Source organism: Lissotriton helveticus, chromosome 8 (genome assembly GCF_964261635.1).
Source record: "Lissotriton helveticus chromosome 8, aLisHel1.1, whole genome shotgun sequence".
In the NCBI taxonomy this organism is placed as follows: Eukaryota; Metazoa; Chordata; class Amphibia; order Caudata; family Salamandridae; genus Lissotriton; species Lissotriton helveticus.
In genome coordinates this window covers 1,293,328,730-1,293,346,599 of record NC_136069.1, presented here as the reverse complement: position 1 = coordinate 1,293,346,599, position 17,870 = coordinate 1,293,328,730, and positions in this window count along the sequence as shown.

The window sequence follows — 17,870 nt, the reverse complement described above, 5'->3', positions numbered from 1 at the left end:
ATAAAGTAGCTGGCATGTCCTGTAGCCAGTATATCTTTGTAGGGCGTGTTCAGTTAGCACAGGAAATTGTCACTTTCAAAGGGCCAGTCTTTCTCATTAAAATGTGGAGAGATTGACAATGATTAAAAGGAACAAGCATTTCCTACCCAGAAATTATTTGGTTATAGAAGAAACAACCATGGAAAAGGAACTTTTCTCAGACATTATTAGTGTGGTGAATAATTATCCTCCAGCCCCCCTCCCATAATTTGAGGATAAATTCTACTTCCCAGATGAAAAAATAATCAATAAATGTCTGCTATGAAAAAAAGGAAAAACAAAAAAAGGTTTATTTTTAGTTTTGGTGTGTGGTTAATGTAAATAAACTTAAATGCACCATTGTGAAGGGCACAGATAAACATTCAGGGTAGATGCAGCCATTTGACCTGGTGCCTAAGTGGTGAGCAGTGACAAAGAAAGAAAATGAATATAACTTTAGAGTCAACGTAGGAGTGTTATTTGGTTAGCATTATGGTAATTGGCATGTTAGTATATCTTTGTTCTTCTAACACTTCTCTGTTTACCTATGCTGGACTAAGAATTAAACTATTTTTCTTTTCTTGCTCAACAGGTCTGTCTCTTTGTTTGTGGAAGAAGAAATACAGTCTGGAAGTCTGGACAACAGCATGCAGAAGGAGGACTAATATCTTTCTACTTCTGAGGGAAAAAAGAGGACTCAACGATGCCTAATTCTGTGAACTGGAAATGGGTGAATTATGTACATGAGTGCAGTCCCCCTCAACACTTATATCACAAGCTGGTGATGTAATTGCCTAGGCTTCATAGTACCGCTGGCTCCCTGCATTCAGCCACCTATTGTATGGGGCCGGGTGGAGTCGGAAACCTTTTTCCTTTATTGTTTTTGAGTGGGTGACCTGGTCCCACCTGGGGCACCCACAGCTTTTTAAAACATTGAGAGCTGTGGTTGGGAGAGCCATGGCCCCCACAGCCCCACTTTCTCACCTGCCTGCACCTATCCTGGGTGCAGTGGGAGCCGGTTGATTAGGTTGCTTCCGTCCGGTGGGAGCAACTTTTGTTTCTGCTCTAGCTGGACAGGAAAAATCCTATGTCCCCTGCCGGGAATTGAAGTGACCCTTGCCTAGGTTCTCACGTGCTCTCACGGGCATGGGACACTGGTGTCCCGGAGATTGCAGTCCCTGGTACACTGTTTTACTTTTGGCCCGGGTTAATGGGTTTCCAAGGACCTTAGTTGAAATGTTAAATATTTAAATGCGGTCCCTAGTGGCATTTGGTGGCTCAGGGATAGAATGTTACATGTCCCTCACCCCCTCTTCAAGAAAAAAACAATTACAGAGACCCCGGTAGATGGGGCCCCAGGGTGATTAAATGGCTTGAGGAGGGTCACCACGTGCCCCCAATCAATTTTTAAAACAATATTGAAGCACATGGATGGGATCCCCAGGGCCTTAAAATGGCTCTGGATTAGGGCTGTAAGCCTCCCATCCATTTTTTGATAAATGCGTCAACCCCTTGTGCCCTAGCCCATGCAAGGAGACTTCAAAATGAAAAGGGCAGGAGACTGCCCTTTTTTTTTTAAATACGTTCTGCGGATCAGCATTACTACCAGGCTACCATGACACTGCTTAAAAAATGCAAATTGGGCCACAGGTTGGTTCCCCTCCCTGAGACCCCCCACCGCTCCACAAGTCTTAGGAGGTCAGGCTATCCCTACCCTGTCCCTGATTTTTTTATATCTTTTTCAGGATGCAGGGATTGAGTCCCTGAGTCCTACAATAATTGCCACCACATGTGTGTTGATGTTGACAGCATCCAATCAGATCTAATCTTTTGATCTATTGGGGCTGCTCTGGGTCCTCTTGGGTCTGAAATATACATAGTTTTTTTAACTCAATTTCTCAAAAACTATCAAATGGATGTACACCAAATCACACAAAGCACGCTTTCTGGGTAAAGATTTAGCTTTCTGCTAAGTTTGCTGTAATTCCATTTGTTTCTGTATCACTGTTCAATTTTCTGTATCACTGTTCAATGTGTGTGTGTGTGTGTGTGTGGGTGTGCGTGTGTGTGTGTGTGTGGGTGCGTGCGTGCGTGCGTGTGTGTGTGTGTGTGTGTGCGTGCATACGTGCATGTGTGTGTGTGTCGCTAAAAGAAATTCATTTTTTGGCCCCAGGCCGAGTCCACCTGGGAATCTCTGACCAGGTCTAGTGGGGCAGGGTATTCCTACCTTGTTTTTTTAACCTTTCATCAGAATGGGAGAATGAGTTTCTGAGTCTCAAAATGGCTGCCGACATATATTTCTAGATGTGGGGGCAGTGACATGGTACGATGATGCAACCTTACCTGTTGATGTGCACCAGGGTGTTTTAGAGACAATAAGGGCTTACCTCCTAGTGCCCTACCTGTCTTTCTGGATTTTAGCTTACTCTGGGAATTTCTGGAACAGCTCAGGGAGGAGGGCCTCCAGAATGTCTACTTCTCTGCCTCGTCAGCCTGTTGTCGACCTTAATAAAGAATGGGGGGAAGTTACTATATTGCTACCTGCATAGGTGTTAAACCTCTGCCCACTCACCGTAACATGTGCTTCTAATCTCCTAGGAAAAAAACCTGCAATCAACTGGGAAGCCATCTAACTGGAGTTTGCAATGTTCTTGAGCCTTCTGTCTGGGTAGTGTGATGCCCGCTTACTGAAAAGAGATGCAAACCAGAATCAAACCTCTGTTATGATACAGGAGTTTTGCATGACATTTACTCTTACTACATACTTGACATCTCTGGATTGTGCCAATAAAATAATAACCATATACAGAAGTTGTGTCACTCCTGTGTGATTTTGTATAATTTGTAAATCCACTTGCACCCTGTGTGTTTTACAGCCAATTGCTAAATGCGCTTTCTCACACTTTTCACAAATGTGCGTTTTCACAAATAGCTTTCCGACAGTATTGACAGGCTGCCCAGGGTCCACGTAGGGGACCCTCCTAACAGGGCGGCCACCTTATTGCCACAGGAAGGCACACTAATCAGCATACCAGTGCCCCCCCCGGTCTAAGGACCAGGGGGGTCAGTCGGCCATATCACTTCCGGCCGTGGTGGGGGAAGGCAAGGGTACAAATACCTTCCACCGCCTACAGTGCAGCCTCTTGTCTGCTGCCCGTCTCGCTGTTTGGTCGTGCCGTGAGCAGCCAAATATCTTGAAGGTTAGTCTCTGCCCCTGCATCCTCCGCCCCTGCATCGTCTCCCCCCGCCACCCCTCCCTGAAATGGGGTCTCTCCCCTCTTGGGTCATGCCATTGAGGGACCCTGTCCTAAATTGTGCCTGCCTGCCCCGTGGGGTCTCTCGGTCTTCGTGGTGGGGCTGGGTGCTGCTGGGGGGTGCAGGGTGAGAGGGGTGGTAGGCCCCGAGGCAGCTTCCACGAGCCTGAGTCCTCTAGTGCGGGGGCGTACCGGCTTACCAGAACTAGGCATTTTCCTTCAGCATCCATGGGGTGGATGCCTCTATTGCGGGGTTTACCTGATCCCTGAGCACGGCATCTCCAGTAACCTGCGGGCCGGTTTGGCTCTTGCACTCGGTATTGGGCGTGGGGGCGGGCTTTGCTTGCTGGGAGACGGGTCTTGGGCCTGGGCTCGCAGTGACGCTCGTATCGCGATCGACTCCCCATCCTGGGTGGTGTAATATAGCTGGGTCCGTTCGTCCCTTTTGGTGGTGGATGGCTCGGTGTGGGCAGCGATCTTCAGAGGCTCACCTGGGGGGGAGGTGTAGCAGAGACGTTCTACTGCACGTTCGCGCACTCCCCCTGTAGTGTAGCCGCCCCCGTACTATGCATGATGGCGATGCCATCCCGGGTCCCTCCACGTCTATCCTTCATGCTTCCTTAGAGAGATATGCGCCTACCTCTGGGCATTGCCAGTTGAATACCAGGATATGAGGAAGGTTGGGAGGATTGTCATGGTTGGGGGGGGCTCTGGAGCCGAGGCCTGGTTTGCCACCTGCGCAGGGTCATCACCTGGCCCCCCTCCCCCCATGACCTATTACCACGCACCGATCGGAGCTGGCAGGGATAGCGTTTTGTGTCGCTGGACCTCCGTACCCCGGCTAGTGGCCTCGCTCCAGAGCGGCACAGTGTAGCTTCTCATGGGGTGCACAAGACCGTGTGGGGGGGACCCCCCTCGAGGGTTGGATTTCGGCACGGCCAGAGAAAATGTGGTCCATCATCTAGATTGCCGACTTTGGTGCTTGAACCAGATTTCGAACCTCGGGTTAGCATTCACAGCCGGGGATTCTGGGCAAATCACTTAACTCTCACGTGTCTGAATGTGTAATGGAAAAAACTGTGCTCATAAAAGCGTTCCATACTTTAGGGTCAATTTCCCTCTGACGACTTCGGTGCTGGAACTAGGGTTCACGCCTCGGGGTTGCGCTCACATCCGGTGATTCTAGGCAAATCACTTACTCTCCCATGCCTGTAGGTGTAATGTTAAAACGGTGATCATGAAAGCGCTCCATACTTCCGGGTCGAGTTCGCGCTATTTAAACAGGCAAAAAAAAATGCAACTGGGTGTCACTTTTGGGGTGCAGGGTAGGCTAGAGGACCTGTGCATCCATAACCACGTACCGCGCACAGCGCAGAGGATACTGGGCGTGCAGGGACCAGCCCGTGGCGACCAGGGTATTCATGAGGCGATCTCTTTAGATGGCCTGTTGGTATTGATATGTTGTTTCCCCACCTGCGATGTGTAAGTCGTGTTTGGTCAAGTACAGTTATGCTCACATGCATTTTCCTGCCTTTGACCGTGAGGTGGGCAGGTGGTCTTCACAATTTTCTAGAGCATTACTTCCATTGGTCATGATTCAGGGCTCCCCTGCTCACCGGGTACCAGTAGCATTAGGACTACAAGCTCCGCGGCTTATCTCATTAATGCTTTGTCTTCTAGGGTCGCTACAAAGAGTGAACGCCCGCCAACAAGTCTACAGGTGGCACATGGTCCGCATTCCCAACAGTGTTGGCATGGTAAGCAAGGACACGAGGGCTGATTTGCAACAGGCAACAGGAGGTTGCATAAGATTATCGCAGCAGATGGGGCACAGCGACAGGGGATTTAACGCCGGGCACAGTACCTGCCTGGGGTTGGTCGTTCATCATTCTTGTTTTTCTCCCTAGCAGGTCAGGACTGGACTTCGGACTCGACTTGCTAAATTCCCCCCCACCCCCCTTCCCGGCAGCGAACAAGGAACAGGTACTCAGGTACAGGGATATCCCTGTGACACATGCTGCGGCGTAAGCAGGGCCACACTGGCGGGGAAGGGGAAGGGGAATAGTTCCCTTGCCCCTTGTATATGAGACCATGTGGCTATATAAGCGTTCGTGGGTTGGTGAGCCGCCCGCCTTCCATGCCTCCCGGGATGGGGGGCAAAGGCACAGGGTGCAAGACCAGGATGTGGGAAGAGAGCTAACTTAACCTTTTCTTCATCTCCGCCACAGATTTCGTCAAGATACCCACTGAGCTGCTTTCATTAAGCACGATAGTCCACATTCAGGATAGTAAGTACAGATGCGTGGTTGAACGTGCCTAAGGAGCAACAGGAGGAACTTGTGCACGTGAAGCGACAGGGTGCAAGACCATGGTGTGGGGGAAAGCTAACTTAACCTTTGCTTCATCTCCGCCACAGATTTCGTCGAAGCACCCATCGACCATCATCCATCCAAGCACGTTAGTCCACATTCAGTATAGTAAGTACAGGCGGAGGATTGATCGTCGCAGAAGGGATAACAGGAGGATCATGGGAGTGCCTGTTCTCACTGGGCAGGGTTGTGGCTCACAGCTGTTTTTTCTTGCAGGTTGAGTCGGCCAGCTCAGGAAAATTATGAATAGCCAGGGATCCCCTTCACTTTTCACGTTGACATCCCAAGTGGAGGAAACCCAGCAAAGGCACTTTCCAGGACACACAGCTAGCAGCCATCGTCTAACTGGCCAAGACCAAGGGATTGACTTGGGCCACTGAACTATTGAAGGCTAGCAATCCGGAGGATTCCGGTATCGTTTGTGGGGGCTCGACCACAGAGCAGGAGCCTAGCAAAGAGGCGGGCCCCTCCCGGTCCAAGCAGACACGCAGGGCAACAGTGAAAGACTTTCCGGCAGACCCGCCGCCACCCAAGAGTCGTGCCGTGGCCATTACCCGAAGTGCCACCACTCATCTGCCTGTTCCCCCACCCTTAACACAAGGACTAGTCTCTCCCTTGGCCGGCGGCATGCCCCAAGCGAACTTCGCAACAACAGAGGACTTGGGTAAGCTCACTGACACTTTAAGGAGCTTCATGGCAGAGGTCAGATCTGGTCTCGCCGGGGCTAGCGCTACTGCTGGGGCCACCACTGTGAACAATGGGGAGGGAGGGGTAGCAGCGGCAGCAAATGTGTATGCCCTCCAAGGGAGCCCCACCCAGGTACAACAGTTGTCCCCCGTGGGGGCACTGGTATTAGGATCACAGACAGGGACTGGTTTAACGGGCTCTAGCAAGGGTTTGGGAGCTGCAGGGGCGGATAATGTTCTTGGGCTAGGGAACCAGACTCCAACTACCCTGGGTGTGGCAACTACAGCTTGCACTATTGGAGCACAACACGTCGAAGTGGGAGGCCTTATATAGCGGGGGCACCAGCTATCATCACTCAGGTTGTGCTCAGCACCCCTCTAGTCGCTTCTTCTGCAGCAGTCCAGCCTGTTACAGCAGCTAATGCCCTCACATTGCAGCCCCCGGTGGTGCAAACTGGGCGCAAGCCAGTCACTAACGCGGAGCTCTTGTCAGGCCGCAGCTCTTTGTCTTGGGAGGGGCTGCTTGCTGTTAAGGAATTCATCTGGAGGTGCACATTTCTAAAAAATAATTCCCTGCTCCTGCTTGGCCAGCAGGGCCAGGATGCTCGTAGGGGTTGGGGAAGGACGAGGATAAGAAAGTCAGGTTCCAGACATGGCCAGAGAAGTCTATCGACAACTGGCTCTCGCCCTTCTACATATTCCAGTCAGTGATCTTGGAAAAATTCCCGGAGCAAGGGCAGGCACTGGTGCAATACACAAGGTTGATCCACACGGAACCACAAAAGTGGGATGGGTCAGGGTGGTTGAACTATGACCGCAAATTCAGGAAGAAGATGGCAGTATGTACAGAGATGGGGTGGGACCAAAAAGAGGTCCAGTTGTGGATGGACCATATGGGGGCCTGCACGGTGCAGAGCATAGTGACACAGCCTAAGGCGCATAATCAGGAGGGCATTCAAGAAGCCCTTTCGAGGGGCACGTAGGGGGCCAGAGAGGGGGTTTAGAAGGGTGTCACCTGGAACATGCAATCTTTTTAACGCAGGGGCATGCTCATGGGGGATCAGGTGTAGGTTCCAGCATCCTTGAGGCAAATGTGGTGGCCAACATCCATCGACCTCCTGTCATTCCAAACAGGATAAGAAACCGTCAGCCTACGGTAAACAGGACAATTGAGGCAGCACCGACAGAAGCAGAAACATCAATCCCTCCAGCACATGACCCTCAGCGCAGCGCCTCTACAGTACTTGTCATCCCACCTAAGCTTAGCGACCCTCTGGCATTCCCCTGCATGCTAGCTCCCCACACACTCAAAGGTCCTTCACCGGTCAACATGAACAGCATCCTCCCCTTCCTCAGACGGTACCCTAACAAGGTTGCCGGGGCTTTATTGCTGGGGGGTTCTCAGAAGGTTTTGTGATCCCTTATGTGGGCCCCCTGTTAAGCAGGGAGGCAGAAAATCTCAAGTTAGCTAGGGACCTACCAACAGTAGTGCTGGCCAAAGTCAGGAAAGAACTGGAGTTAGGGAGAGTAGCAGACCCTTTCGGGAAGCCCCCACTGGACAATTTTGTAGTTTCCCCATTGGGGGTGGTACCAAAAAAGGAGCCTGGGGCCTACAGACTTATTCCCCACCTATCCTACCCTTAAGGGGACTCAGTCAACCATGGCCTTCAAGAGGGAACTTGCTCGGTGTCATACTGTACTCTGGATGTGGCACTGGACTTAGTCAGGAGGGCGGGCAAGGGGGTCTAGTTAGCGAAGGCAGATATTGAATCAGCGTTTCACCTGTTACCATTGTGAATCATTTAGGGGTCTCCCTAGCACTGAGGGCCCTGTGCAGGTGCTTTCTTTCTTAGGGATTGAACTGGATACTGTAGTAGGTAAATCCAGGCTGTCTCCGGACTCGGTTCGGGATCTGGCCAGCAGATTCGGCTAGCCATGGGGAAGGACAAGGCCGCTCTGTCCTTCATTCAGAGCCTCCTTGGAAAACTCAACTTTGCTGCCAGGGTCATTCCCGCAGGGAGGGTCTTTGCGTAGGCTGGCCAGAGCTACGGCTTCGGTCAGAAAGAAGCACCACATGGTGAAACTGAGCAGAGGTATGAGAGAGGATCTACTAATGTGGGCGGACTTTCTAGATAACTTTAACGGGTCAGTCATTTAGCGCGACCTTGGACTAACAGCGCGGAGTTGTCTTTGTTCACTGACGTGTCTGGAAGGGAAGGGTTCGGGGTCATCCTGGACAGGGAGTGGTGTGCTGAGAGGTGCCCTAACTATTGGCAGAAGAGAAAGATTACTTCCAAGATCACAGTGTTGGAACTCTTCCCCATAGTAATCACTTTCCACCTTTGGCCGGGGGTGCTGTCAGTGAAGAGGGTCCTGTTCTGGTCCGACAACCTAGCGGTTGTCCAAGCGATCAACTCACACTCGGCGAGCTGCCCCATGGTGCTGTGCCTGTTGAGAGAGCTGGTGAGGGCATGCCTGAAAAATAATGTGAACTGCAGGGCTCGCCACATTCAAGGGGTGCAGAACATGGCTGCTGACGTCCTCTCTCGTTTTCAGTGGCACCATTTCCGGGAGGAGTGGCCGAGAGCAAGAGAAGAGATGACCCCTTTCCCACAACACCTGTGGCTGCTTCTGAAGTGGGAAAAACTAAAGGAAATGATGGACAGAGCATTGACAATACAAGCACTCACCCCCAGTCAACTTATCTGGGTTTAGTCCATCACCGTTCTTTAGCCCACTCTGCCACCCCAGTTCAGACATGGCCATATGCAAATCAGTCTGACCCTGTGCCTCATGGGAACAGTCCAGCCCGAACTGCCAAGCCATGCCTTCCCTGGACGGGAAACAAGCTACAGAGGACCGGTTTCTGGCATTTCAGCCGTCTTCAGCCCGGCTTGCTTGAATCCAGTGGCAAAGTGAGCAAGGGACTCCCGTCTGAGCATACCCCGCCAACTTATGGCGAACAAAGAAAAAACAAAGGAAATGATGGACGGAGCATTGACAATATAAGCACTCACCCCCAGTCAACTGATCTGGGTTTAATCCATCACCGTTCTTTAGCTCACTCTGCCACCCCAGTTCAGACATGGCCATATGCAAATCAGTCTGACCCTGTGCCTCATTGGAACAGTCCAGCACGAACTGCCAAGCCATGCCTTCCCTGGACCGGAAACAAGCTACCGAGGACCAGTTTCTGGCATTTCAGCTGTCTTCAGCCCGACTTGCTTGTATCCGTGGCAAAGAGAGCAAGGGACTCACGTCTCAGCATACCCCGCCAACTTATGGCGAACAAAGAAAAACCAAAGGAAATGATGGACGGAGCGTTGACGATACAAGCACTCACCCCCAGTCAACTGATCTGGGTTTAATCCATCACCGTTCTTTAGACCACTCTGCCACCCCAGTTCAGACATGGCCATATGCAAAACAGTCTGACCCTGTGCCTAATGGGAACAGTCCAGTCCGAACTGCCAAGCCATGCCTTCCCTGGACCGGAAACAAGCTACCGAGTAACCGGTTTCTGGCATTTTAGCCGTCTTGAGCCCGGCTTGCTTGAATCCAGTGGCAAAGTGAGCAAGGGACTCACGTCTGAGCATACCCTGCCAACTTATGGCGAACAAAGAAAAACCAAAGGAAATGATGGACGGAGCGTTGACAATACAAGCACTCACCCCCAGTCAACCGATCTGGGTTTAATCCATCACCGTTCTTTAGCCCACTCTGCCACCCAGGTTCAGACATGGCCATATGCAAATCAGTCTGACCCTGTGCCTCATGTTAACAGTCCAGCCCGAACTGCAAAGCCATGCCTTCCCTGGACCGGAAACAAGCTACCGAGGACCGGTTTCTGGCATTTCAGCCATCTTCAGCCCGGCTTGCTTGAATCCAGTGGCAAAGTGAGCAAGAGACTAACGTCTGAGCATACCCTGCCAACTTATGGTGAACAAAGAAAAACCAAAAAGAAAATGATGGACGGAGCGTTGAAAATACCAGCACTCACCCCCAGTCAATTGATCTGGGTTTAATCCATCACCGTTCTTTAGCCCACTCTGCCACCCCAGTTCAGACATGGCCATATGCAAATCAGTCTGACTCTGTGCCTCATTGGAACAGTCGAGCCCGAACTGCCAAGCCATGCTTTCCCTGGAGCGGAAATAAGCTACCGAGGACCGGTTTCTGGCATTTCAGTCGTCTTCAGCCCTGCTTGCTTGAATCCAGTGGCAAAGTGAGCAAGGGACTCACGTCTGAGCATACCCTGCCAACTTATGGCGAACAATGAAAAACCAAAGGAAACGATGGACGGAGCATTGACAATACACTCACTCACCCCCAGTCAACTGATCTGGGTTTAATCCATCACCGTTCTTTAGCCCACTCTGCCACCCCAGTTCAGACATGGCCATATGCAAATCAGTCTGACCATGTGCCTCATGGGACCAGTCCAGCCCGTACTGCCAAGCCATGCCTTCCCTGGACCGGAAACAAGCTACCGAGGACCGGTTTCTGTCATTTCAGCCGTCTTCAGCCCGGCTTGCTTGAATCCAGTGGCAAAGTGAGCAAGGGACTCACGTCTGAGCATACCCTGCCAACTTATGGGGAACAAAGAAAAACCAAAAGAAATGATGGACGGAGCGTTGACAACACAAGCACTCACCCCCAGTCAACTGATCTGGGTTTAATCCATCACCGTTCTTAAGCCCACTCTTCCACCCAGGTTCAGACATGGCCATAAGCAAATCAGTCTGACCCTGTGCCTCATGGGAACAGTCCAGCCCGAAATGCCAAGCCATGCCTTCCCTGGACCGGAAACAAGCTACCGAGGACCGGTTTCTGGCATTTCAGCCGTCTTCAGCCCGGCTTGCTTTAATCCAGTGGCAAAGTGAGCAAGGGACTCACGTCTGAGCATACCCTGCCAACTTATGGCGAGCAAAGAAAAACCAAAGGAAATGATGGATGGAGCGTTGGCAATACAAGCACTCACCCCCAGTCAACTGATCTGGGGTTAATCCATCACCGTTCTTTAGCCCACTCTGCCACCCAGGTTCAGACATGGCCATATGCAAATCAGTCTGACCCTGTGCCTCATGTTAACAGTCCAGCCCGAACTGTAAAGCCATGCCTTCCCTGGACCGGAAACAAGCTACCGAGGACCGGTTTCTGGCATTTCAGCCGTCTTCAGCCCGGCTTGCTTGAATCCAGTGGCAAAGTGAGCAAGGGACTCACGTCTGAGCATACCCTGCCAACTTATGGCGAACAAAGAAAAACCAAAGGAAATGATGGACGGAGCGTTGGCAATACAAGCACTCACCCCCAGTCAACTGATCTGGGTTTAATCCATCACCGTTCTTTAGCCCACTCTGCCACCCAGGTTCAGACATGGCCATATGCAAATCAGTCTGACCTTGTGCCTCATGTTAACAGTCCAGCCCGAACTGCAAAGCCATGCCTTCCCTGGACCGGAAACTAGCTACCGAGGACCGGATTCTGGCATTTCAGCCATCTTCAGCCCGGCTTGCTTGAATCCAGTGGCAAAGTGAGCAAGGGACTAACGTCTGAGCATACCCTGCCAACTTATGGCGAACAAAGAAAAACCAAAAAGAAAATGATGGACGGAGCGTTGACAATACCAGCACTCACCCCCAGTCAACTGACCCGGGTTTAATCCATCACCGTTCTTTAGCCCACTCTGCCACCCAAGTTCAGACATGGCCATATGCAAATCAGTCTGACTCTGTGCCTCATGGGAACAGTCGAGCCCGAACTGCCAAGCCATGCCTTCCCTGGACCGGAAATAAGCTACCGAAGACAGGTTTCTGGCATTTCAGTCGTCTTCAGCCCTGCTTGCTTGAATCCAGTGGCAAAGTGAGCAAGGGACTCACGTCTGAGCATACCCTGCCAACTTATGGCGAACGATGAAAAACCAAAGGAAATGATGGACGGAGCATTGACAATACACCCACTCACCCCCAGTCAACTGATCTGGGTTTAATTCATCACCGTTCTTTAGCCCACTCTGCCATCCCAGTTCAGACATGGCCATGTGCAAATCAGACTGACCCTGTGCCTCATGGGAACAGTCCAGCCCGAACTGCCAAGCCATGCCTTCCCTGGACCGGAAACAAGCTACCGAGGACCGGTTTCTGGCATTTCAGCCGTCTTCAGCCCGGCTTGCTTGAATCCAGTGGCAAAGTGAGCAAGGGACTCACATCTGAGCATACCCTGCCAACTTGTGGCGAACAAAGAAAAACCAAAGGAAATGATGGACGGAGCGTTGACAATACAAGCACTCACCCCAGTAAACTGATCTGGGTTTAATCCATCACCGTTCTTTAGCCCACTCTGCCACCCCAGTTCAGATATGGCCATATGCAAATCAGTCTGACCCTGTGCCTCATGGGAACAGTCAGGCCGAACTGCCAAGCCATGCCTTCCCTGGACCAGAAACAAGCTACCGAGGACCGGTTACTGGCATTTCAGCCATCTTCAGCCCGGCTTGCTTGAATCCAGTGGCAAAGTGAGCAAGGGACTCACGTCTGAGCATACCCTGCCAACTTATGGGGAACAAAGAAAAACCAAAAGCAATGATGGACGGAGCGTTGACAATACAAGCACTCACCCCCAGTCAACTGATCTGGGTTTAATCCATCACCGTTCTTTAGCCCACTCTGCCACCCAGGTTCAGACATGGCCATAAGCAAATCAGTCTGACCCTGTGCCTCATGGGAACAGTCCAGCCCGAAATGCCAAGCCATGCCTTCCCTGGACCGGAAACAAGCTACCGAGGACCGGTTTCTGGCATTTCGGCCGTCTTCACCCCGGCTTGCTTTAATCCAGTGGAAAAGTGAGCAAGGGACTCACGTCTGAGCATACCCTGCCAACTTATGGCGAGCAAAGAAAAACCAAAGGAAATGATGGATGGAGCGTTGGCAATACAAGCACTCACCCCCAGTCAACTGATCTGGGGTTAATCCATCACCGTTCTTTAGCCCACTCTGCCACCCAGGTTCAGACATGGCCATATGCAAATCAGTCTGACCCTGTGCCTCATGTTAACAGTCCATCCCGAACTGTAAAGCCATGCCTTTCCTGGACCGGAAACAAGCTACCGAGGACCGGTTTCTGGCATTTCAGCCGTCTTCAGCCCGGCTTGCTTGAATAAAGTGGCAAAGTGAGCAAGGGACTAACGTCTGAGCATACCCTGCCAACTTATGGCGAACACAGAAAAACCAAAGGAAATGATGGACGGAGCGTTGACAATACAAGCACTCACCCTCAGTCAACTGATCTGGGTTTAATCCATCACCGTTCTGTAGCCCACTCTGCCACCCCAGTTCAGACATGGCCACATGCAAATCAGTCTGACCCTGTGCCTCATGGGAACAGTCCAGCCCGAACTGCCAAGCCATGCCTTCCCTGGACCGGAAACAAGCTACCGAGGACTGGTTTCTGGTATTTCAGCCGTCTTCAGCCCGGCTTGCTTGAATCCAGTGGCAAAGTGAGCAAGGGACTCACGTCTGAGCATACCCTGCCAACTTATGGCAAACAATGAAAAACCAAAGGAAATGATGGACGGAGCATTGACCATACAATCACTCACCCCCAGTCAACTCATCTGGGTTTAATCCATCACCGTTCTTTAGCCCACTCTGCCATCCCAGTTCAGACATGGCCATATGCAAATCAGACTGACCCTGTGCCTCATGGGAACAGTCCAGCCCGAACTGCCAAGCCATGCCTTCCCTGGACTGGAAACAAGCTACCGAGGACCGGTTTCTGGTATTTCAGCCGTCTTCAGCCCGGCTTGCTTGAATCCAGTGGCAAAGTGAGCAAAGGACTCACGTCTGAGCATACCCTGCCAACTTGTGGCGAATAAAGAAAAACCAAAGGAAATGATGGACGGAGCGTTGACAATACAAGCACTCACCCCCAGTCAACTGATCTGGGTTTAATCCATCACCGTTCTTTAGCCCACTCTGCCACCCCAGTTCAGATATGGCCATATGCAAATCAGTCTGACCCTGTGCCTCATGGGAACAGTCCAGCCCGAACTGCCAAGCCATGCCTTCCCTGGACCGGAAACAAGCTACCGAGGACCGGTTACTGGCATTTCAGCCATCTTCAGCCCGGCTTGCTTGAATCCAGTGGCAAAGTGAGCAAGAACTTACGTCTGAGCATACCCTGCTAACTTATGGCAAACAAAGAAAAACCAAAGGAAATGATGGACGGATCATTGACAATACAAGCACTCACCCCCAGTCAACTGATCTGGGTTTAATCCATCACCGTTCTTTAGCCCACTCTGCCACCCCAGTTCAGACATGGCCATATGCAAATCAGTCTGACCCTGTGCCTCATGGGAACAGTCCAGCCTGACGGCTGTAATGCCAGAAACCGGTCCTGGGAAGCTTGATTCCGGTCCAGGGAAGACATGGCTTGGCAGTTTGGGCTGGACTGTTCCCATGAGGCACAGGGTCAGACTGATTTGCATATGGCCATGTCTGAACTGGGGTGGCGGAGTGAGCTAAAGAAAGGTGATGGATTAAACCCAGATCAGTTGACTGGGGGTGAGTGTTTGTATTGTCAACGCTCCGTCCATCATCCCCTTTGGTTTTTCTTTGTTCGCCTTAAGTTGGCAGGGTATGCTCAGACGCGAGTCCCTTGCTCACTTTGCCACTGGATTCAAGCAAGCCCGGCTGAAGACGGCTGTAATGCCAGAAACCGGTCCTGGGAAGCTTGATTCCGGTCCAGGGAAGACATGGCTTGGCAGTTCGGGCTGGACTGTTCCCATGAGGCACAGGGTTAGACTGATTTGCATATGGCCATGTCTGAACTGGGGTGGCGGAGTGAGCTAAAGAACGGTGATGGATTAAACCCAGATCAGTTGACTAGGGGTGAGTGTTTGTATTGTCAACGCTCCGTTCATCATCCCCTTTGGTTTTTCTTTGTTCGCCCTAAGTTGGCAGGGTATGCTCAGACGTGAGTTCCTTGCTCACTTTGCCACTGGATTCAAGAAAGCCCGCCTGAAGACGGCTGTAATGCCAGAAACCGGTCCTGGGAAGCTTGATTCCGGTCCAGGGAAGACATGGCTTGACAGTTCGGGCTGGACTGTTCCCATGAGGCACAGGGTCAGACTGATTTGCATATGGCCATATCTGAACTGGGGTGGCGGAGTGAGCTAAAGAACGGTGATGGATTAAACCCAGATCAGTTGACTGGGGGTGAGTGTTTGTATTGTCAATGCTCCGTCCATCATCCCCTTTGGTTTTTCTTTCTTCTGAAGTGGAGCAGAGGCTGAGGGGTTTGGGTGAGCTGTCTCTGGCACCAAGGATGGTGAAGTGCTACAGGACTTGTGTGGACAAATTTTGTGTGACTATGGGAGCGTGGGAGGATGAGGCGTCACCTCTGGAGCTCAGAGTACAAAGGTTTATCCTGTGGGCCAAGGATGGTGGGAAATCCCACCCTTGGATCTTGGGCCATTTATCTGCCATCAGTCATCACTCCAGGTTGAGAGGACATAGCGACCCTACCAAATCCTTTTTAATCAGGGCTGCACTTAAGGGATGGGCAAGGAGTGAACCTCGATCCCCAGACAATAGGTCCCCTATCAGCTACACAATCCTGCAAGGGATGCTGGACAGCCTGCCTAGGGCCACCCGTTCAGGATATGAAGCATCTCTATTCTCTGCTAGTTGTGCGCTGGCCTTTTTTGGGGCCTTTAGGACTGGGGAACTAGTGGCTAGATCTAAGCAGGACACTTCGGGGATGGCTTTAAATATCAATGATGTTACTATTTGCACGTCATGTGAGACAGTCTAAAACCGATCAGGCAGGGGAAGGGAGAGTGGTCCTGTTACAGGGGCTGGGCGACGCAAGATATTGTCCTCTGCTGCTGGTCAAGGCTTATCTGGCCCTCCGCCCGGGGAGTGCTGGGTACCTCCTCATGTATGAGGACGAGTCCCCGGTTAAGAAGTTCCAAGTAGACCACATTATGCAGGCGTGCTTACAATGGTCAGGCCAGCCAGGAGTGGACAAGAGATTCAGTAGCCACTCATTCAGGATTGGTGCAGCAACCACAGCGTTCCTATCCGGGATGCCGGCAGAGCGAATAAAGCAGGTGGGGTGCTGGGAGTCTCAATGCTACAAACTATATATCAGGCCTTAAGCAGAGGGGAGTAGTGAAAGGATTCTGAGGGCCCAATGGTCAGATTTGCATCTATGTGTACAGGTGTGTACAGTGTGTGCCCATGTGTCCAAGTAATGTTGCAGTGATGTGGGTTGTTGTGCAATGTAGACTAATAGTGTGTATATGATTACAATAAATGTGGTTTGCAAACACAACATTTCTTTATTTGTCAGGAACCAAGGTATGGGTAATTGGCCATTTGAGCGTCGCGAGAGTGGCACAGTGGGCGGAGAACAGAAAGTGGCCTCATGGCTTCTCCACCACTGAGATAACGTGGCTAGGTTACTCGGGTATACGCTGGAATGAGTTGTTGAGGAAGCTGCAGCAGAGACTTGGGGGTGGGATCGCCCAACCTCATATTCTGGTCATACACTTGGGAGGGAATGACCTGACTACACTGGGGAGGAGAGCACTGCTTCACGACATGAGGGACACCATGTGTCAGTTGAGCAATCAGCTGGGGGGGGTGTGAACTGTGGTGGTCTGAAAATTGCACCATGCCCAGTGTGCAAGGAGCACAATCTGGGGACGCCATCGAGCTCTCACGCAGGAGGCTAAACAACCCTATGTGTAAATTCACAGAGCAAAGGGGATTTGGCTTTATCAAACATGGTTTACTTCCCGCCAAGTCAATTGGATGCTGGGAGGTGGATGGGGTTCACCTGTCAAGGGTGGGCATGGACCTATTCTTGCTGGACCTTGGGGAGGTCTTGGAAGCAGCAGATGTAAGAAGGAATATCTGCCTTGGTGGGGGGCCCTGGTTGTGATGGTGGCCATCCCCAGAGCTCTGGAGGAGTTACAGGGCAATCCAGAGTCTGCAAGGTACAGAAGGGTAATATATGCACCAGCGCAACAAGGGTGCTAAGCCTAGGATACCCAGGGATGTCTTAGCGTTGTCCCCTGGCAGAGCAATGGTGCCCCATTAGTCCTATGGGCGGTTGTGGGCCTGAGCAACCGGGGGCTACCTGGAACATTCCGCCCACCATTCGGGGGGGGGGCGTGAGTAAGTGCGTGGACTGGCGGTCCACTGATGGGGGGATGGCCCCTCCTGAAATTGGTAACCACTGATTGGCGACGGTCATGGTGTAATTTGGCTCATCAGATGGGCAGGCGGCAGAGGGGCTGGCCTTCTCTTGGATCGCCCGTAAGATAACCCACCATGTTGGCATATTGGTTATGCAAATAAACCTGCAGCAAATTTTCTCCACTAAGTGTCTTGTGGTTTATTTATGTATGTTGCGGTATGAGAACTGAGAAGTGTTGTCGATATTGGTACTAATGGCAGGCTGCCCCGGGTCCACATAGGGGACCCTCCTAACAGGGCGGCCACCTTAGTGCCACAGGAAGGCACACTAATCAG